The 22,549-nt window shown below is 40.4% G+C and overlaps 1 long non-coding RNA gene across 1 annotated transcript in view; it reads left to right on the top strand.

The window, feature by feature from the left end:
- The window catches only part of LOC141508122 (uncharacterized), a 76,968-nt gene extending 54,445 nt beyond the window's left edge, over positions 1-22,523 (top strand). Inside the window, exon 3 of the long non-coding RNA XR_012474348.1 lies at positions 21,751-22,523. This is a non-coding gene — a long non-coding RNA (uncharacterized LOC141508122). The remainder of the gene's footprint in view (positions 1-21,750) is intronic.
- Positions 22,524-22,549: the final 26 nt, after the last annotated feature.

Below are 22,549 nucleotides of genomic sequence, written 5' to 3'. Positions count from 1 at the left end.
TTTTTTTTTTTTTTGCAAGGCAAACAGGGTTAAGTGGCTTGCCCAAGGCCACACAGCTAGGTAATTATTAGGTGTCTGAGACTGGATTTGAACCCAGGTGCTCCAGACTCCAAGGCCGGTGCCTTATCCACTGCGCCACCTAGCCGCCCAGCAAGTACTTTCAATTGGGAAGCTTAGAAAATGTCAGCATTCAGAAGATAATAAGCCTGCAGATGGTAGCTTTGATTTGGGTGGATCCCTTTGCACACTTTATTTCCATGGTTTTGATGTAGTGCAAACACCAGCTCATTGTCAAAGTTATTGTTTGTTTGTTTGTTTTTTAACCTAAAGCCAATATCTACACCACTGAAGATTATCATAGAAACAATCTTTAATGTTGTGTTGTACCTGCTGGGTATCAAGGTTTTCTTAGAAGGGGTTCCTCATTCCAGAGTTAGAAGATCTACCCTTCCCACCTGGGGAAATATTGCCAGGGTAGGATGTGATGACTTTTCCTCTAGTGTCTATCAACATCCTGGGACCACAGGACCTTGACCAGATTATAGCTAAGGTAGATTCAAAGACACACAAAGATGCTATGGTTCTGCTTTAGATTGACACAGGCCCGGACCAATAGACAAGTTAAGGGTTCAAGACCCTTAAAAGGATTCCCAGACAGTGATGGAGGGTAGAGAAAACCTCAGTTTCCTCTTTGTTCTTCCTCCCTGCCCTTTCTCTTCTTCCCTGAAACCTCTCTGTCTCCTATCCCCAGTCTTGGCATCAGTGTTTCAGAGTTTAAAACAGCTTAGAGTTGGCCCATATTTTCCTGTGGGTAATTATGGCCTTTGTGGACCAGCCCTAGGTCAAAGGGTAGTGTTTCTTTTCCTTTTTTTTAGAAAGATTTTATTTATTTTGAGTTTTACAATTTTTCCCCCATTCTTGCTTCCCTCCCCCCCTACAGAAGGCATTCTGTTAGTCTTTCCATTGTTTCCATGGTATACATTGATCTCAGTTGAATGTGTGTCCATTTTGCTTTTGCCTGCCAAGCTTCTCTTTGTTGCCATTTGAGAGACTTACAACTTTGATTTTCTGTATACTACTTTAATATATAGCGATCTACTACTTTGGGTCAGTCTTAAGGATTCCTAAAGCAGACCCAGACTCCTGGGTACAGACTGGAAGTCTCCATTATCTTAATAGCCAACAGATCTGGAACTAGCCAAGCTTCCTGTCCCCTGACTATAATACCCTAAGTTCTGGTGTACCCCTGAAGAAACCCAATTCCCAAGTTACCACCTAGATTACATGTGCTTTATTCTATTCCTTGAAAAGTATTTGAGATGTCAATAGTGAATTCAATATCTCTACCTACTGCTCCCACCAGCTTTAAGGTTACATATGAGATGATCCATTCTGGCTACCCTTGTGTTGGTCCTTAAGAAGTAGACTGATATTATTCTTTCCATAGGAAGTATGAACATCATTTGTTATAATTCCTTTCTTCACATTCAGAAACGTGGCTCCATTTTCAAATAAGAAAACAACATAACTTACTGGAGTGAGCATTGAATTGAGAATCAGAAGAGCTAAGTTCTAATTTCATCTTGGCCACAATTCTTAATGTGGTTTCAAACAAAGCACTTTCCTCCTTTTTTATGTTTTTCCTCATCTGTAAAATAAGCATGTTGGATTAAATGTCATTTAATTAAGGGTCCCCTCCAGTCTTTATATCCTTTGACCCAATATGAAGCTCCAGAAACCATGCCTTGGAATTCCTTCCCAGAATCTAGACCATCCCAATAGGGTGACCTCATTCTATCAAGTGTCCTAGCCCAGACCACACTTTCACTCCGGCCATTTTTTATCTATTACCTTGGCTATTTTCTCTCGTCCTCAACCCCCTGACACCCCTTGACTCTGAACCATAATCAAATCAATACTACCATTGCTTTTGGAAAGGAAAGTTCTGTCTTTCATCTACTGCCTTATGTTTCCACTAACCATCCCAGTAATTTCATAGAATGATATTCCCTTCCCTGGTCACCACTTTGTTCCATGACTTGCCTTGCCAATAAGAATGTGCATTCATTAAGGATGATAATCATCTCACTTTTATTTGTATCATAGAGCCTGGTGGCTTGTTAAGTCCATAATAAATCTCCATTGCAGAACTCACTACATTGATTAAGCATGTGCTACATTTATAAGCATGCTAAGTGTTGGATATGTAAAGGCAGACATGAAAAGTGGCCCAGCCATCACAGAACTCACTGGGGGTCAGTGTCCTGCATACAGCACAGACATAGATAAATAAAACTAAGGGGATCGGAGGAGGGAGAGAACACCAACAACTAGGGCCTGGAGTGGAAGGTAGATTCCATAAGGGAGCCCTTGAACTGAGCTTTGAAGGAGCAAAGAATTCTAAGAAGCTTCAGTGAAGAAGGGGCACCTTCTGGGCATGGATTTTGTGAAGGTACAGAAAGGGGAGATGGACCATCGAATTCAGGGAACAAAAAGTAGACTGGTTGAACACATTTGAACACGTTGAACACATAGGAGATGGTATAATATAAGTCTCAAAACTAGGTTGAAGCAAAATGATGACAAGTTTTAAAAGGAAGACTGGGTATGTGTTATTAGGGTCATACTGTGAAGAGCCCTGATTAGTTAGAAAGTCTGGGTTTAAATCCTTCCACTTATTTTCTTTGGGCAGTCACTTCACCTCTAGCTTTCTCTATTAACAAGACAAATCTTTTCAGAGCAGGCTTGTCAACCACAGCATAAGGACAGTTGAAGGCAAACAGCTGAGCACACAGAATCACAGGGGAAACACAGTTTCTTCTTGAAAGTCAGGTATTTCCTGAATATACTTCTGCTTTTCTTCCTTCCTCTTCCTCTACCACCTTTCCTTCAACCTGGTATTTCAGAGGTATTTTCAAAATATCTGATTTGATTGCTTCAGTCATCTTATACATGTGATTATTGTGGAATTATCTACCAGTCTATCTATCAGAACAGATTGTAAATCATCCATGTCTTCAGTCCTTTGTAATTTTTATCCATTCTTTTTCATAGATCTTACACAGAGGTTACATGCATTTCATAGGTTACCAGAGTAACTCTCCAGCTGAACCTTCATTCTTACTAAATCACTGGTCAGCCTCATTCATTTCTTCATTTTAGTCCTTATTACACATCTTGAACACAAGACCATCATTGGAAATGTATCCATTTTGCTTGTGCCTACCAAGCTTCTCTTTGTTGTCATTTGAGAGACCTGCAACTTTGATTTTCTGTATCCTGAACTATTCCAAGGTCTGCATCATGGTTAAGATGATGAAATGGCTGGTAAAATTTAGTGTTTTTTATTGCAAATATGAACTTGATGACCATGAGTTATTTTTGTTATTGTTCTTTTCTGTAAGTGGGTCCCAGTTGCATTTACAATAGAATTGTTATTTTTTCACAGTAATTGACATTTTGTTTTTACATCAATTTAACTTCCCAAAATATCCATTTCTGCTTGTCCTTTCATAGAGACATCCTTTAACAACAAAAAAGAGAAAACAGCTCAGAACTAACACATAAGCCATGTCTAATATGTCCTGTTCCACACCCTGTCTCCTAAATCAACAAAGAAGGTGTTTCATCATCTCTTCTTTGGGGCCATATTAGATCACTATATTTTCATGGTACTCAGTTTCAATTTTATTGTTTTAATAGACATTTATCGTGTGATATAGGATATTCTGCTATAAGGACAGCAGGGAGCTGGGACCAGGACTAATCAGTCAACAAACATTTCATTAAGTTTCTGCTATTTTCCAGCCACTTCACAAGGTGCTTGTGATGTAAATATGGAGTTCATCTCAAGGAGAGTGTTTTCATGAGGAGACCATAACTACATATTAATATATATATATAATTATTAAAAAAGAAATACAAATCTAAATTTTTAAAAAGAAAGATAATTGGGGAAGGAGGACATATAATGGAAAGAGGGCCAGATTCAGAGTCCTAAGATTGGATTGGACCTATAAAATTAGAGGGTTGGCCTATTGGATATCCATGGAACCTTCTAGCTCTAAATCTTGCTTTGGGTCCCTTTGACCCATGATCTAGGATCCTATGAGTCAGTTTATGGAAAGTTGGCACAAGAATTGTGAAGAATGAAAAGACCTGGATGAACTCCAGTTGCAGCAGTTGTTAATGAAAGCAGCTGTGGTTGGTTAGATGAAATGATGAGTCTTGGCAACCATGGGAGTCAGCTTATCAAGAAATACTATCCCTGGATTCTGGAGGTTTTCCAGAAAAAGATAGGCAGTCACAGTTTTGAAACATTTGTCTTCCTTCCTCCCACTTCCTGGTGTCCTTAGCAGACAATGTTCTCAAGTTTAGACTCTAGGATAGGAAGCCTCCGGAGGAGCTTCTGTCACAAGAGTATTTGTAGACTTGTAGCTCTCCCAGGGCATCTTTAGGCTGCCAGGGTTCCTCAAACCAGTCTCCCTATTCCCCAAACCAGTCCCAGTATTGTTTTAGGGGCTTATCCTAAGAAACATCCTTAGGTGTGCTGACTTTAGACCATCAGTCGGTCCAGTTACTCTGCTAAGTGCTGGGAATACCAGAAAAGGGGGAGGAAATTGTCCTCTGGCAGCTTTTAACAGGAGTGGGGGTGGAGAGAATAAGGTAGAGATAATTTGCAAACTATATACATATAAGATATATAGAGTAAATGGGAGGTAATCTCAAAGGTGAGATATGTCCAACTTAATCATAGGAATTATGATATGGGCTCTTCACTCTCAAGTCATTAATAGTCTAGTCAGAGGAGCCCACCAGATGAAGACTGTTTGAGGTCCACTGTGTTGATACTGATATGGTTGGTTCTTGTCCTTTATCAAAGAAGACCAAAATGACGTCACTGTGTTTGAGACAAATTGCAGTGTGTCCAACTATGGCTGATCAGACCAATCCGAGCTTGGAATGCTCTACCACAGGTTGGGCACAAATAGTCCATGTGAACACTGGGGTGGGTTTTTCTAAACTTATGCATGTCACATTTCCTTTGAGCTACTTCCATTCTGCTTTCCTCACAGAGTGCAACCCCCTCTCTGATAAGGGCACACCATGCTGGGCCATCCTGTACCAGTGTCTCCCATGCTGCACAATCAATTCTAAAGTTCTTCAATGAGACCTTCAGGGTGTCTGGGTATTGCTTCTTCTTCTGACCCCCTTGTGAGCGCTTGCCCTGTGTGAATTCTCCTTAGAAGATCTTTTTGACAAGCATACATCTGGCATTCTAACAATGTGTCCAGCCCCTCATTGTTGCACTCTCTGTAGTAATATTGAAATGCTAGGTAGATCTAAAGCTGAGATCTCTTTGATGGAAAGGGAAAAAACCCCACAAGCTTATCCTGAACAACAATTACACAAAATTGCCACATATCAAAAAATGTTTACTGTGAAAGGGTTTTTATTTTACATTTCTTTCAGAGGTGCTTTACTTTTTTTTTTATTATTTTTGTTCCTCTTGTATTTGTCACAAAGAGAACAATTATGATAAAAAATGAATACAAGAGGAGTACAGTAAGAGGCAACACTGAGGTTTTATAAAAGCCTGAAAGTAGGGGTGGGATAGTATAACCTATATTCAAGGCATGTGTATATCAAAAAGTGCCAATTGGCATAGTACTAATTATGTAAGCTCTAAGAAGTTTCAGAATAGGAATGATATGAATCAGGTAAAGCTTCTTGAAATGATGCAGAGAGGCACAGTATCTCTATCACATTCATACCACCCTGTCCATCTCCCATTAAATTATAGGTTCCTTGAGTCATACTTTCCATGTATTCCCAACTTGGACATAGCACAAACTTGTTGAGTTGAACTGAATCGAGCTGATTGTAATGAAGAAACTAGATTCCAGATTGCCTGAAGATAAGGAATATGTCTTATCTACAAATTAAACTATAATGCTTTCCAAGGGTTCTTTAGTAGGTGCTAATTAAATGTTGAATTTGCCTTTGAGGAAAAAGAAGTTTTTAGGTGAGGGTCAGCTGAGGAGCACATTTGAAAAATCATGAAGTCAGAAAATGTTCATGAAGTTTGGGTGTACACTGTTGGACTTAGGAAAGTTAGTTCCTCAGTTTTTCCAATAAATCTGCTTCACATTGTTGTTTAAAATCACCTTGAGGTGTAGAGTTTTCTTCTCTACCTCTTCCTACCTCACTCAACTTTTGATATCCTTAGCTATTTGTAGAGGGTATGCTGTATCTAAATGTGGACTCACAAATGTGGGCTCACAAGAGGTCCCAGAGCTGTAAAAAATGGGAGAGAAGGGTGGGGTAGTTGGGGGGAAGAGGGAGGAAGGGGGGGGAGGGGAGATGGAGAGAGAACATTTCATTTTTGCTTTGGGCATATGATTCTTGGGGAAAACAAAGATAGTATACTATAATTTTATGTGCTCCCCTGATAAATTGATGAACACAGTGTACTCAGCTAAAAGCTTTTCCCTCTCAGGATAGGGTTTATGGGACCCAATGATAAAGTCTTAATAAAGGCATTTATCAAGAGAATTGGAGTTAAATTGAGTTGTTGATTCACTGAGTGCTAACACATAGTCAGGACGCAGAAAAATGGACAGGCTAGAACACTGGGCCAAATCTAGTAAGATGAAATTTAATAGAAATAAATGTAAAGTCTTGTGCTTGAGTTTAGAGACAGCAGCTCCACAAATGCAAAATCAGGGAGGCAGAGTTAGGCAGCAGTTTGTCTAAAAGCAGAGCAACAGTGTGGTTAAATTGCCAGGGATGTCTTGGTGCTGGGGGTAAGGGGTTGATATGTGTCCTTCATTCTTGAAGAGAACCATGATATCAGGGAGGCAATGCCATGACAATCGAGTGAGGGCTTTGAGTGAGAGGGGATTGTGCTGAGTCACCAGTGATACCATGAAGGGAGGGCTGTGCTGAGTCATCAGTGATGCCATGAAGAGAGAGTGAGGGGGGTTGTGCTGAGGCACCAGTGATGCCATGAAGGGGGGTCTGTGCTTAGTCACCAGTGATGCTATTAGTCACCAGTGATGCTATGATAAGAGACTGAGGGGGGCTGTGTAGAGTCACCAGTGATGCCATGAAGGGGGGGGGGCTGTGCTGAGCCACCAGTGATGCCTTGATGAGCAAGTGAGGAGAGCTGTCCTGAGTCACCAGTGATGCCATGATGAGCAAGTGAGGAGAGCTGTCCTGAGTCACCAGTGATGCCATGATGAGCAAGTGAGGAGGGCTGTCCTGAGTCACCAGTGATGCCCTGATGAGAGAGTGAGGGGGGATTGTGCTGAGTCACCAATGATGCTATGTTGAGAGAGTAAGGGTTTTCAGCGAGGGGGTCTGATGCCATGATGAGTGAGTGAGGGCTTTCAGTGAGGGGAGCTATGCTGAGGCACCAGTGATGCCATGATGAGAGAATGAGGGGGGGCTGTGCAGAGTCACCAATGATGCCATGATGAGAGAATGAGGGGGGCTGTGCAGAGTCACCAGTGATGCCATGATGAGTAAGTGATGCATTTGAGTGAGGGGTGGGGCTGTTCTGAGTCACCAATGATGTTATGTTGGGAGAGTGAGGGCTTTCAGTGAGGGGGATTGTGCTGAGTCACCAATGATGCTATGTTGAGAGAGGGCTTTCAGTGAGGGTACCTGTGCATGGTTACTAGTGATGCCATGATGGATTTGAGTGAGGGAGGGCTGTGCTGAGTCATTAGTGATGCCATGATGAGACAGTGATTTGGGGGGGGGGCGTGCTAAATCATTAATCTCACTTTCCCCTCCACTTTCATCTGGGTCCAGTGGCCACATATGAATCAAGACAACTGGAGGTGGCCCTGCATGTGAGGTAATCAGGGTTAAGTGACTTGCCCTGGGTCACACAGCTAGTAAGTGTGGGGCTGGATTTTGACTTGGGCTGTCTTAACTCTAGGGCTGGTGCTCTATCCACCACACCACCTAGCTTTTCTCAAATAATTAGTTATAGTTCTACAGTTCTCCACCCCGGTCAGAGCACATTTGGTTGATGGTGTTCTCTTCTAAGCAAAGTAAAAGTTGACCAAAATAGCACATAAAGATGAGATAGAAAATTCAGATCATACAACGTGAAGAATGGGTTGAAGGATTAGAAAGAAGTTAATATTGAAATGGAAAATTGTGCGGGAGAGGGGCATTCTAGCAATCTTCCAAGGTAAAGGGAGGTATTGTGTAAAAGGACTTGTATTTTTTCTGTTTGGTCCTGGAGGATAGAACTAGAAACAGTGGTTTGAAGTTGCTAAGAGACAGTTTAGATGAGGTCAAGGAAAGACTTTCCAGCTCTGGAGTCAGGAAGACTTGAGTTCAAAACTGGCTTCTGACATCTACTAGTTATGTGATCTGACCCTAGCCAAGTCACTTAACCCTGATTGCCTCACATCCAGGCTGCAGTCAACCTGATTCATATGTGGCCACTGGATCTTGATGACTCCAGAGAAGAAAGTGAGACTAGTGACTTAGCACAGTATCCCTTCACTCAAATCCAATTTATGTGTATGTCATAGCATCACCTCCCTGATGTCGTGGTCTTCTTCAAGGACAAAACAGTCAGGAAATGGACCTTAGATTGGGATCAAACAGCAGGAGGCCAGTGTCATCAGATAGGAGGAACATCATCTCCAAGATCAAAGATGAATCATAAAGAACAAGCCAGGAAAGATAGGTGAGAGGAAGATTCTGAAGAATATTTGAATTTTATTACAGAGCTAATAGGCCAGTAGAGTTTACCAAGAAATAGAAAAACCAGATTAGATCTGTGCTTTAGTAATATCACCCTGGAGGTTATGTGGAAGATAGATTGAAGAAGAAAGGAGGATGCAGGGAGATCCATTAGAATGCTATTGAAGATGTCCAGATGAGAAGTGGTGAAGCCCTTATACTGATGACCCTCTGTGAGTAGAAAAATGGATACAATTGTGCTAGATGCTTTATAAATCCTTGTTATTGCTGCATCCTTGTTATTTGTGCAAATCCTTGTTTATGTTGATTGATAGACAAACTGAAGTGAGAGTGGGGAAGGAGGCAAGAACTGCGCAAAGGTTGTATAAATCTCAGTTATTAGATGGTGTCCTCTGCTGAAATGGGGAAATTCAGAAAAGGAATTGGGTTTCGGGGAAAAGATGAGCTCTGCTTTGGTTATGTTGAGCTGATATTAACATTATCTTTAACTTTCCAAATGTTCACCAAGTTGAAAAAAACACTGAACGTGATGTCTGAGATGCATTTAGGCCATGGACCTGCCTTCAAATTCTGTAGAATCTTTGCAGCTCGTTTAACCTTGCAGAGCCTTTGTTTCCATGTCTGTAAAAAGGGAATTATTCTTGTACTACCTATCTCATAAGGCAATCATAAACTTATTAGATAAATGAATAGTAGTAATTCATGATCCTGCCAAAACTTAGGCTTATCTAGATCAGGTTAAACTCAGGAGGTCTGCCCCATCTGGCAGTGAGCTACAGGAATCTTTATGAACCCTATGTTACCAGATCCTCTTCTGCCTTGATGCATTGTGAATTAGGTGCAAGTTGTCTTTGGTACTCCTAATTCTCTTTTTACTGTTGTTATGAACCTAGCATTTTTGTGTTTTCATTTTTTTTGGTCTTATTCTTATCCTTTTTCAAAAGATGTATTCAGAAAAGAACCTGGAACCTATTCACTAAAGGGTAATTAACTTCTGACAGCTTTAAGTGTTAACCTTTCCTTAGTTTTTTTTTTTTTTTGTATTTTACAGAAATCAAAATCTTCACATAAATAACAAAGCTCTATTGATACCAGAGTGTGTCAGATCATTTTGGGGGCAAGGGGGTGTTGTGTAGCTGAAGACATTGGTGACCTTCTCATGCTCTATAGATAGACCTAAGGCTGGGCCCATAAAGTATTGTTGTTTCCAGGTCCCTTGTTGAGGAAACCCCATCTCAGAGAAAATCTGGGTGGGTAGGTGGGTGGATGAGTAAAGGCAATAATTGCCTTTCTCTAAAAACCAGATGCCATAAACCTTCAGAACTCATTCCCATGTCATCCCCAGGATCTGCTGGTTTGGGGAAGGGCCTCCTCTGATTCTCACTTGACAGCTCATAAAGTGTTCTCTTCCTTAGTATTTCTGCCATCAACCAGAATATGTAATTAACTTACTGCAATTTAGTTTTGAAATGGATTTTCCTTTTTAGGGATGCCATAAACAACAATGCCTGTGCTCTCTGGGTCATTAATGAAGTTTGTGTTGGAGAGAAAAAAAAATGAAAAAAGAAGACAAAACCTCCATCTCAGTGTTGCAGCTCAGCATAGTGAGAAAGTGGAAGGGAAATGGGGAGACTTGGGGTATAGTCGTACCCCATCTGTATCACCTTGGAGCAAGATATTTAACTTCTCCAAGCCTCAGTTTTCCTTATCTATAAAATGAGTTTAAATAAGACCAATAATAATAAGACCAAGCTCAAAGGCTTGCTGTAAGTTTCGAATGAAATAGTATATGGAAAACTATATAAATGTTAGAATTTTTATTTGTTGTTTGGTATTTGAGGAAGTGATGGCTTGCTGTAAGTTTCGAATGAAATAGTATATGGAAAACTATATAAATGTTAGAATTTTTATTTGTTGTTTGGTATTTGAGGAAGTGACCAGCTTCGCTGCAGTAGCTATATTGAGAGACCAGGGACTTTTTTTTAATGGTGGTTAGTTTTCCTTTTTCACTTTAAAGGAACAGTTTTGCTGATGAGCATGTTTTAAAGGCCTTTTTTTTTGCCCAACGGCCTTGGCTTTGCCTTCAGCTGTCAATAACAGTGATAAATATGCAACACTTGATTTTTTTCAGACTTCTTTGCAACAGTTCAGCCATGTGTTGTGTGTGTGTGTTTAAACAAATGAAATAGCAGATCCAGATGAAAAAAATATGCACAATATTGGACAGAGGAGAAATGTCTCTGAGAATCAAAAATACATAGTTTTTTAAAATAGATCTTTTAACTTTTCTAAATAGTGTTCACATGGCCCTCACCTCATTTGATAACTCAGTCCAGTCTCTGAAGTTGGTGGAACTGAGAATATTAACTCTTATCAGTTAGAAAATAGAGTCATTAAAAGACTATGATTGCTAATGACAGATCCAGGGTCTTCTACCTCCACAACCTCTTAACTCTGATATTCACCCATGGAATGGGATTGTGAAAAGCTGTGTGCCTTAGCTTTCAGGAATTCCTAGCTGATTGGGAGAGTTGCTTGGGTCTATGATAAGCTTTCTATATAGACATACCTCAGAGATGTTGTGGGGTTTAGTTCTAGACCATTACAATAAATTGAGTCACATGAATTTTTTAGTTTCTCAGTACATATAAAATTTGTTGTTGTTGGTGATCCTTTGTTTTTGAAGAGGACCAACCATTGGCATCAGGAGAGAGATGTCTATAAATGCAGTATACTGTAGACTGTTAACCATGTGGTAGTATTATGTTCAAAAAAAGGTATTAATTAACATACCTTAAAATACTTTATTCCTAAAAAGAGCTAACCATCTTCTGACCTTTCAGCAAGTTGTAATCGTTTTGCTGGTGAAGGGTCTTTCCTCCATGTTGATAGCTGCTGACTTATCAAAGTGATGGTTTTTGAAGAGTGGCTGTGACAATTTCTCAAAATAAGATAGCATTGAAGTTTGCCACATCAATTGATTATTCCTTTTACTTCAACTCTTAGAGGCCATTAAAGGGTTATCAATTAGCCTAATTTCAGTACTGTTGTATCTCAGGGAATAGGGAGGTCTGAGGAGAGGGAGAGTCAAGGGAATGGAATAGTAAAGGAATCTGCCAGGCCACCTTGCCACAAAAAGATGGACTATGATTTTGTGGATCAGATTGGAAGGAGAGCTGATGTCCAGGAGTGGGGTAAAATGTGTAGAATAGGGATGGGAAGTAGGAGAGAGTTCTGCTTTTACCAGGGTTCTTAGGTTTATCGACCTATCAATTGGCATTTGATTTCTTATTTGGTTGTGGTAGGAGTGGTGTCAGCTGGAAACCAGTAAAATCTTAGTTGAAGGATTGTCTAAGACTTAAAACCTTTTTATAGGAAATTATATTTTTCTTACCTCTTCCCTTTCTTTGGCTTGTGACCTTACCATCATGTCCCCTTTCCTTGAGGTCAATGAGATAGATTGTTATTATAATTACCAAAATAATTCAGATCAGCTTATTTTCTTTTAAGCTGTCATAGAATAAAGAAATGTTGGTTTGCATGGAAAAAATGTAAAGACTAACAAACTGCCTTCTGGGGGGGGGGGAAGCAAGGTTAGGGAAAAAATTGTAAAATTCAAAATAAATAAGCCCTGTATAGTCCACAGGGTCACAAAGAGTCAACTGAAGCACTGAACGGCAAGCCACAAAAGTGAAGGACATTGGGCTGACCTAAGTCTTCTGTAGACCTTTCCCTTTTCCCTCATTCCTTGCTCCCCCACTTTCAGAAAGGGCCATAATGGTGTTAGGCCATTAGAAGCCTTTTAGCTCTAAATCCTATGATCCTTGGCTTGACAGCCTTCCAGGGTATTATAAGTGAAGGGGATTTCTGGATCGGTCTGGAGGCAGACCCGCTCCTCCTTTCAGGTTCTGGGAGGCATCCAGCCCCTCCACAGGTGGGCAGGGGTGGGTGAGGGAGAGTGGCTGTACCTGTGGCTCTTGGGCTTTGTCTGTGTCTGCCTGTCCTGTGTCACCAGTGGGTATTTTACCAGTGGCCAGTCACAGCTTCCCTCTTTTCCCTTGGCGGGGTGTCCTTTCACCATCTTCCTCTTTTGGCAAGCTGGAATAAAATGGAATAAAATGATTCTGGAACCATTATTGCTAAATACCATGGAGATGAAATGAAGCATCTGCATGTGATGAGCCAGAGCTCTGCAGAGCAAATTTATGCCTCCTCTTAGCCAGGTCCTTCTTGTGCCCATCTTATCCAGTGCAAGAGCTATTTCAGGCACTCCTGTATTTAACATTAGGATAATGACATTGGTGAGACAAGAAGTGCCAAGGTTTTATTGGGGTTTGGGTTTTTGGCCTTTTATTGTCATTTGTTTCTTTTTTATTCATGAGTTTAAGAAGATACAGTCATCTTTTTAACCAAACTCTTTATGATCTGAAAGAGTATTCATCTTGTTTGTTGTATTTTCTTTTTCTAGTAAGTGGTTATGCTATTATTGGAGAAGAGCAGGCATGGAGTTAAAAGCCAAAATTCATTCACTTTTATTTTAAGAAAAAGTCTTCTTGGAGAAGTCATTCGTGCAGGATTTATTGTTGTTTGTTTGCTTTTTAACATGTATTGTATGTCAGAAATATAATCATTGTTATCCCCAACATAAGATTAAAACTGGATTCTAAGGGCAGTAGGTGGTGCACTGACTGGCCCTGGAGTCAGAAGGACTCACATTAAAATCCAGTCTCAGACTCTTAAAAATTACCTTGTGTGTGACCTTGGGCAAGTAATTTAACCCTATTGCCTTGCAAAAAAACCAAAAAAACAAAAAAGACATTCTATCTTTGCAGGATGGTCAAACTAAAACTAGACTAGGAATTACTCTAAGGGAGTGGCTCTGCATGCAGAATTCGTTAGGACTCAGGATGAAATTGTTAGAACTTTAAGGAGCATCTGCCTTATTAACTGCCCTATTTTGAAATCTTATGGTCACAGCATCTCATTTTGGGAGATGGGAAAAATGCATGGACTCCTTCATAGACATATTACATCACTCTTCACTGTGCATATGTCCTGAGTGGGGAGAGCCTAGCTTGCCATCTCTGATAAAGTGACCATGCCTCGGGTAACCTTCCTCCTGCAGAAAATTTTTGGAATAGGTAATTGCTTCATCAAAGGAAAAGCTTGATTTTTTTCATGCCTTTCCTGTTCCTCGATACTTTGGAGGTAAAGGTTTATTCATGATGATGGTAATATCATGCTAAATTCAAATTCCTTGCATGGGTAATTACCTACATTTCATTTGACTTGTTGGTCCTTGGGCATAAATGACCTTGTCTAAGTTATGCCACGAGACCAGCTTGGCATAATGATTAAGAGTGGGCCTCTGAGTAGGAAGATCTGAATTGAGGCCCTCCTGTGGCAAATGCTGGCTGTGGGTCCTGGGAAATGTGAATAAATACATCATTCCTGCATCTGGCAAAAAGATAGCAGAAGCGAGGGAAGCCAGTAGCCAAGGTAATTTATAGATGTGTAGTCATTAGTTCCAAAAGACCACAAGTAGGCCACATGTTTGTGGCTATCTTGTATCCACTTGGGATGCAAAGCAATCCTGTATCTTCTCAGTCCTACATATACCCATACATGATATGAAAACTCTACCCCACCTCCCCCAGATTGATGGAACATTTAGTATCTACCATCTCTTTTTCTTGATTTCATTTAACACGTGTTTAACCAATGTGTTAACTTTATTAAGCATCTGCTTTGTAGACTACTGTGTTAGAGAAAGGGTGTATGTGAGGTTTAGGAATAAGATGCAGCCCTTTCCCTAGTTACAAGAGTTGCACAATGTAGTACGATGTGTGAGGTCCAAGGGAGAGCAGCATGGACCAGTTGCTTTACAGCTTTCTGAGTTGGGCTTGAAAGAATGGGTAGGAAATCTTTCCTCCCCCCCTCAAAAAAAGAGGGAGAAGAAAGCATATGGAGCATTAGAATCCCAAGCACCATCATGTGAATGGTACTACAGGGCAGGAGGAGTGGAGTGGATTTTGAAGCAAGATAATGAGCTCGGTCTAGGACATTCCAGTGGGGATGGCTGGGTAAAGATAGGTTGTAGGCCATTAGAGATGTGGCTGCCATTCAGAAGGAAGGCTGGGAGGAAAGCTATCACACTTGCTCACCCGGGACACAAATGTAAGCACACAAGACAACCTCTACCCTCTTCTACTCTAATGGGGGAAGAAAATTCATAAAGGGGAAAGGATTGTTGGGGTGGGATCTGAGAAGGTGCCGAATTTCTGGTGAGGAGTGAAGTTAAAGCTTGACTGGAATCCCAGTGAAATAAGTGAACTAATAGTAGACTGACTAATAAGGAGATCTTCCATCAATAAGTAGTATTAGGTATTTAGGTGACTCAGTGGATGAAACTCAGGACCTGGAGTCAAGAAGAATCTTCTTCTGAGTTCAAATCCAGCCTCGGACACTTACTAGTAGTGTGATCCTGGACAAGTCACTTCACTCTGTTTATTTCAATTTCCTCATCTGTAAAAGGAACTGGAGAAGGAAATGGCAAAGCATCCATGTCCTTCAAAAAAAAAAACACAAATGGGGTCACAAGGAATCAGACATAACTGAAAAATGACAACAACTATACCAGGGCTAAGGGTTGGAGATAAAAAAAGAGGCAAAAGGACAGGGACTGTCCTCAAGGAGCTTAAAAGGAAAGGCTTCTGGTGAAAAACGTAAAATCCAGAGAGAGGAATGGGGAGTAAAATCAGTAGAAGGTGATGTTATTGTCAAAAGGATTGTCAGAGATTGGAGGAGAGCATGGAGTATGAATCTCCTCTCGGTTTATTTTTATTCTAAGCTTAGAAGCTATCATAAAAACAAATGTTCAGATAAATAAACAGGAATAAAAATAATGGAATTCATGGATAAAATCCATAAACTCAGAGGAATTAGTCACTGTTGTTTCTATTTTGGAAACTGGGTCCCGCTGTCTTGGCCAGGATCAACCTGGATCCCCTTCCCTACTGTGATGGACTGATGAGCCCATCCTTGAGCAGCTTGGTGGTGGGCATCTCCGCCCCATACAGATAAGGGATCAATCAGTGAGCCCCAAGCATTTAAGTTCTTACTATGAGCCAGATCCAAGGCTATGCAATGGGGATACCAAGAATCAGAAAAGACTTCTGGAAGAGGTAATAATGACAATAATAATAATAACAATAACATTTATATAACATTTCAAAGTTTGCCAAGTGCCTTACAAATATCTAATTTTATCCATTAAAAAACTGGGAGAGTTATTAACCCATTTTACAAATGGAGAAACTGAGATAGAAAGCAGTTAAATGATTTTCCCAGAGTCTAGCTAGTATGTTTCTGAGATTAGATCTGAAGCTGGGTCCTCCTGACTCTAGGCCAGCACTCTGTTTGTCCCCTGTACCACCTGGTCCCATCTAAGCTGAGTCATAAAAGAAGCTAAAATGGAAGCAAAAAGGGAGAGCATTCCAGGCAGGAGGAGCACCTTGTCCAAGGCATGGAGGCAGGAGATGGAGCACTCTGGAGAACAGCAACCAGTTGGGCTGTGACATAGATACATGAAAAGGAAGAATGTGCAGCAAACCTGGAGAGAGAGACAGGAGCCAGACTAGGAATGGCACGAATACCAACCTGAGCAGAGTATATTAATCCTGGGAACCTCAGTGTCCAAAACTACCTTGATGAATGAAGGTGGAAATGCTGAAAGGGTTCATAGGATTATAACCTTAGAGCTGAAAAGGATTAGTCTACAAAGGGGTGGAGGATTGATTGCCTGGGGTTTCCCCTGAGAGGCAGGATTCTGACACACTTCCTTCCAACCTGGTACCCATGACCCTTGTACTCTGGGCCACTGCTTGGGAGGATTCTCCTTGGTGGGGAGGGTGGCAAATGGGCTGGGCTTCTTCCCAAACCACAAGAACTTCCTCCTTGAAATGGTAAAGTGCAGAGGGAGGCTCTGCTCTGTGGTGCTCAGCAGACACCAGTGGATTCCCATTCTGCCACTTAGTTCTCAAGTATATTGGTTTGTCCTTGAAATCCTGACTAGCTCCAGGTGGACTGGAGCAGTGGGTTACTTTTATTTTTTACATTTTTTTAAAGCTTCAGTCACTTTTGAATTTGCTGTATAAATGTCCAAGAGCTAGTCATCCCTGTGGCTGTACCCTTGAATATCCCATAGTTACATGAAAGTTCCAGCAGCTTCTAAGGACATAAAACAGAAATAGCTCCCTATATCCACATTGTTTATTACATTTTAGAGCCCCCTCACAGCTGAATAATCTGGTTTGTGTGGAAGCATCTGCAAGATGTGTAAGAGGTTTCCTAAAGCATGACTCACATCACACACACACACACACACACACACACACACACACACACACACACACATACACATTCTCACAACTTCCCTCAACTCATTCTTGCCCCGCCCCCCCCATTCTTAGGTGGGAATTGAGGATCCTGAGTTGTGTCTGAGGCTGCTGCTTTTGACTGAACTGGAGTTAGTGAATCCTGTGGACTGCCACCTGTGAGTCCTCAAACAATAACAGGAATAAGAATTGCTAATGATGATGGAGCTCCTGAAAGTTTGCAGACCCCTTTTTTATATATGGGTTTTAATAATTTAAAAGAGAGCTAAGACTTTAGAGACACTTGTATCATCTCATTTGATACACTCAGGCTAACTCTCTGTCTCATTTTCCAATCTGGTATGATGGAGAGAAGAAAAGAAATAGAATTCCAGACTTTGGGCAAGAACAGAACTAAGTTTGGATCCTGACTTTAGCACTTTTTAGATGTGCTAGCTTAGAAAAGTCACTGACAGGGGTGGCTAGGTGGAGCAGTGGATAAAGCACCGGCCCTGAAGTCAGGAGTACCTGGGTTCAAATCTGATCTCAGATACTTAATAATTACTTAGCTGTGTGGCCTTGGGCAAGCCACTTAACCCCATTTGCTTTGCAAAAACCTAAAAAAAAAAAGTCACTGACCTTCTCTATGTCCATCTCTAAAAAATGTGCCCCCATTACCAGCTACCAAAGCACTGGCTCCTATTAGTGACCTCAGATCCTCTGTAACACCCCTATGATTCTCCTTATCTTTCTCCTTATCCTTGTACTAGCATTTTAAGAGGTTACTTTTCTCTGTCCCGTCTTTCCATTTCTCATCCCAGTCCTCAATACTAACCCAACTCTGTCCCATTCCAACCTGCCCACTTCTTTCACTTCTTTGAAATTCCTGTTTTATAGAGAATTATTTATAGAGAATTCCCTTTTGTCTTGGATCTCTTTTCTTTCATTCTTTCCATCTACTAGTCCTGAGAGTTGGCTTCCCAGATATCCCTAGGTGTCCTCTCTGAAACTTGCTGTACCTTCTGATATCCTCCAACATCTAGAGAGGGAGTTGTAGTACTTACTGCCCTTTCTAGACACTCTGTCTACCTCTATCATTTTAGCTTTTTCTCCTTCAGATGTCCACTGATCGAAATTTTCTACCCAAACCAAATCCTGGTGACTGTACTATATTGACCTCCAGGCCACTTCCTCCTTTCTCAAAGAGTTCAGTCCCCAACAACCATTTATTCATTTATTAATCACCAACTGGCATTATGCTAAGCACTGGCTCACCCTCTTCTCTGTTCAACAATTTCTTCCCCTAATTCTGAAGGTCTCAAATAATATAGATGTTCCTTAAAATTCCCTACTCTACCAATTCCTCAGTTTTCTAAGTCTTATGACCTTTCTTTACTCCACTGGATCTTACATTATTCACATGTCTTTACTTCCCCTGTTAGAAACTATGACATTTCCCCCATCTAGCCATAACCTCTTATCATTCTGCCACTCCATATCTTTAACTCTGCTAAACTTATTCTTTTTCACTTATAGAGACCATTAGTCCTTCCTTGAAACCCCAGTAACCCACTTTTAATCATTTCATCTCTTGCAAACCTCAGCACTGGATTTTCCTCTTCTGCCCTAGTTTACCATTTGCTGAATGGAGCTGGAAAAAGTCAGTCATGCATACTGATTGAGTACCTTAAAATTCACATTATTCAGCCTCATCTAGGCCCTCACCACAGCAAGGAAGTCCTTTTCCCCCCTCCCTAATTGATTCTCTATTTGCCATTCGATTTCATCTTCTTCAAATCTCTTTAATTCAGAATCTTATTGATATCTCCTATTCTCTCCTTTCTCCCATCATTGACAAAGAAGTGACCCTCATTTTATGCCAAAGCAGATCCCTCATGTCGACTTGATCCTATCTACTTCTGTCTTCTCTGGCAGATTACATCATCTCTGTCTCATTGTCTTTGTGAGTCTCCATCTCTCTCTCTCTCTCACTTTTTAATTTTTTAATTTTTTTTTAGGTTTTTTGCAAGGTAAATGGGGTTAAGGGGCTTGCCCAAGGCCACACAGCTAGGTAATTATTAAGTGTCTGAGACTAGATTTGAACTCAGGTACTCCTGACTCCAGGGTCGGTGCTCTATCCACGGAGCCACCTGGCTGCCCCATTGTCTTTCACTTCTTATCTGTTCTAGTTCTCTCTTACTGCCTTCAAACAAGTCCTAGTCTATTTTCTCCATCCTTAAAAAAAATGTTCTCTAGAACTACCATCCATAATCTATTATCCTGTTTTTCTCCTCCATTTCCCAACCAAATTTGATGAAAAATTTGTCTGTAATTGCTGCTTCTATTTCCTCTACCCATTTACAACTCAGTTCTGTCCAATCAACTGAAATGATTTTCTCCAAGTTACCATTGATCTCTTAATTTACTATATCAAATGGTCTTTTCTTAGTCATTCTTCTCAATCTCTACATTTGACTTCTAATCTTCCTCTTTTTTTTTAGATATCCTCTCTTTTCAGGGATTTTGAGACTCCTGGTTCTTCTACCTTTCTGGTTTTTCCTGCTCAATCCCCTTGGCTTATTTATCATCCATACCGTACCCTCTGACTGGAGGTATTCCCTTAAGATTCTGATCTAATCCCTTTTTAATTTTTCTGTCTACATTCTCAGTAACCTTATCAGCTTCTATTGATCTATCATCTCTAATGAGGACGTCTCCTGAATCTATATATCTATATCTAGTCTCTCTAAGCTTCAGTCCCCAATATTATTTGATTATTGGATGTTTCAAACTGGATATCCCTGGGAGATCTCAAACTCAAAATGTCCAAAATTGAACTCATTTATTAAAAGTTATTTTTTTCCCAATTATATGTCAAGACAATTTTTAGCATTTTTACAAGATTTTGAGTTCTAAAATTTTCTCCCTCTCTTCCTTCCCCTCATCCAAAAATGGCAGGCAATTTGATATATGTGCAATCATGTGAATGGTCTTTCCATATTAATCACAGTTGTGAAAGTAGAAAGGAAAAAAAGGAAAGCAGAGGAAAGCAAAAGAAAAAAACAAAATATAATAAAGTAAATTTTAAAAATGATTCAATCTGCATTCAGAATCCATCAGTTCTTTGACTGATGATTTCCTTTTTGAGTCCTTTGTACTTGTCTTGAAACATTGTGGGACTGAGAAATGAGTCATTCACAGTTGATCATCACACAGTGTTGCTGATAATAGATATATAGATAGATAGATAGATATATACATATATATATATGATATTTTTCCTGTTTCTGCTCATTTCACTTTTTTTAACAGTTCATACAAACCTTTCCAGATTTTTCTAAAATCTGCCTGTTTATCATTTCTTATTGCACAATAGTCTTCCATTATACTCATATACCACGGCTTATTCAACCATTGCTCAAATGATGAGTATCCGCTATGCCCCAATGCTACAATGAAAAGAGTTTCTATAAATACTTTTGCACAAGTCCTTTTTCCTTTTGTATGATCTCTTGAGTTATAGACCTAGTAGTAGTATTGCTGAATCAAAGTATGCATAGTTTGGTTGCCCTTTGGTCATACGAACTCATTATCATTTCCCTCATATCTTCCCCTCATTCAAACATCCTTTTCATTCAAACCATCCTCTTTCCATTCTCCCAGTTTTATAACCATGTTATCTCAATTACTCACTCTTCTTCATCCCACATATCCAATCAGTTGCCAAATCTTACCATTTTTACCTCTACCACAAACATCTCTTAAATCAACCCCTTTTCTCCCTTCATAAAGTTCTACTTCATTTCAGGCCATCACCATTCTTTATAGATTGTTTTAATGACTTCTTAACTGATCTTTCATCACTCCAATCCATCCTCCATTGTAATTTTTCCCAAGTTCACATCTGATCATATGACTCTATTCAGTCAACTCCAATAGCTTCCCCCTACCACTTAGCCCCTCTCTATATTACCGGCCTTATTGGACATTTGTCATCCTTATATACTGTGCTTTACCAAACTATCCTCCTCCCCTGGGTATAGTAGGAACCTGGATTTTGTGTTAAAAAAGGTTGACCGAGATCTAGACTCTGCTACTTAGACTTTGGAAAAATTATTCCTCTTCTTTAAAGGGAAAGCTGTGAGAGGTTTCATAAAATGAGTTCTGTGGTCCCTTCTAGTTTTTTCTCCTCTACTGTGCTTAAATACAACTACTGTATTAGTGTTCCTTTTAAGACAGCTGATGTTTCCTATTGATTTCCTTCCTTATAGCCCAGCACTGCAATTAAGTGAAACAGATTGACCCATTGGCTGTGTCAGACGCCCTGGGCCTCCTTTCACCCTTTTGGTAAATCACCTCCTCTCTCTAGAGAGGAGGGAGACATACTTCACTGTGAGTCCTTTGAAATCATAATTAGATCATCATTAATCTCAATGTCTTTCAGGATATATTCTTCTGTCTTAAATGGAAAGAATCTGGGTCAGGAAACAGGGAGAGTCTGATGATAGAGAATGTCCTCTTGAGAATCATTTCTGCCAAAGGAAACAGTGCAGTTCATATGGGATAGGCTTATGGACATCCTTCTGGGATGCAAGATGCTTCTTCAATTACTTCCCTTAAAAGACTTGTCTTTTCTTATTTGTAGGTCTTCACTTAGAAAGCAGCAAGTTTGACTCAGAAGAAACAAGAACCATTCTTAATATCAGTTCTGGTCCTCCTGGTAAGGATGAGGCAGCTCAAAGGCAAACCCAAGAAGGAGACTTCAAAAGATAAGAAGGAACGGAAGCAAGCCATGCAGGAAGCCCGGCAGCAGATTACCACCGTGGTGCTGCCTACACTGGCTGTGGTGGTGGTCCTGATTGTGGTATTTGTCTACGTGGCCACACGCCCCACCACCACTGAGTGAGCCATGCCTCTTCCCCCCCCCTCAACCTCAGGACCGGAGGGGACTAGGTCAGGAGAGAGAAAAAAGGAGGCAGGAAAAAAAAAAGATTGCTTCCAATTTCAGAGACTTTAATGATACTGAGCCTGAAGCTCCCTATCTCTTCTGGCCTTGGGCTTGATTAAAGTTTCTCAGTTCTTTTGGAATGTAATAGGAAATGTATTATCAGTGAATGTGCCATACACCTTATGGTCCACTTCATGTGCCTTTCAGACTTAAAAAAGGGGTGATTCTTTCTAAAACCAATGTATATATAGCTCCACCTGGAGAAAGGAGAAATCTGCAGTGCCATAAACCTGTACGAATCAGCTTTCCACTCATCCCTGTCATCTAAAGCATTGTTCCTATGACTCTATCATACATGTGATTCACCACTTCCAAAGGGACTGTGTGTCTCTGTGCTTCATGTGATTTGAAATAAATCAACTCAAAGGTGAAATATTTATTTTTGGAATAAAGGAGATTATAGCCTTAAATGGAATGTTGTTTATCTTGTTTTTAT

Source organism: Macrotis lagotis, chromosome 1 (genome assembly GCF_037893015.1).
Source record: "Macrotis lagotis isolate mMagLag1 chromosome 1, bilby.v1.9.chrom.fasta, whole genome shotgun sequence".
NCBI lineage: Eukaryota > Metazoa > Chordata > Mammalia > Peramelemorphia > Peramelidae > Macrotis > Macrotis lagotis.
This window is presented reverse-complemented; position numbering and strand designations above follow the sequence as displayed.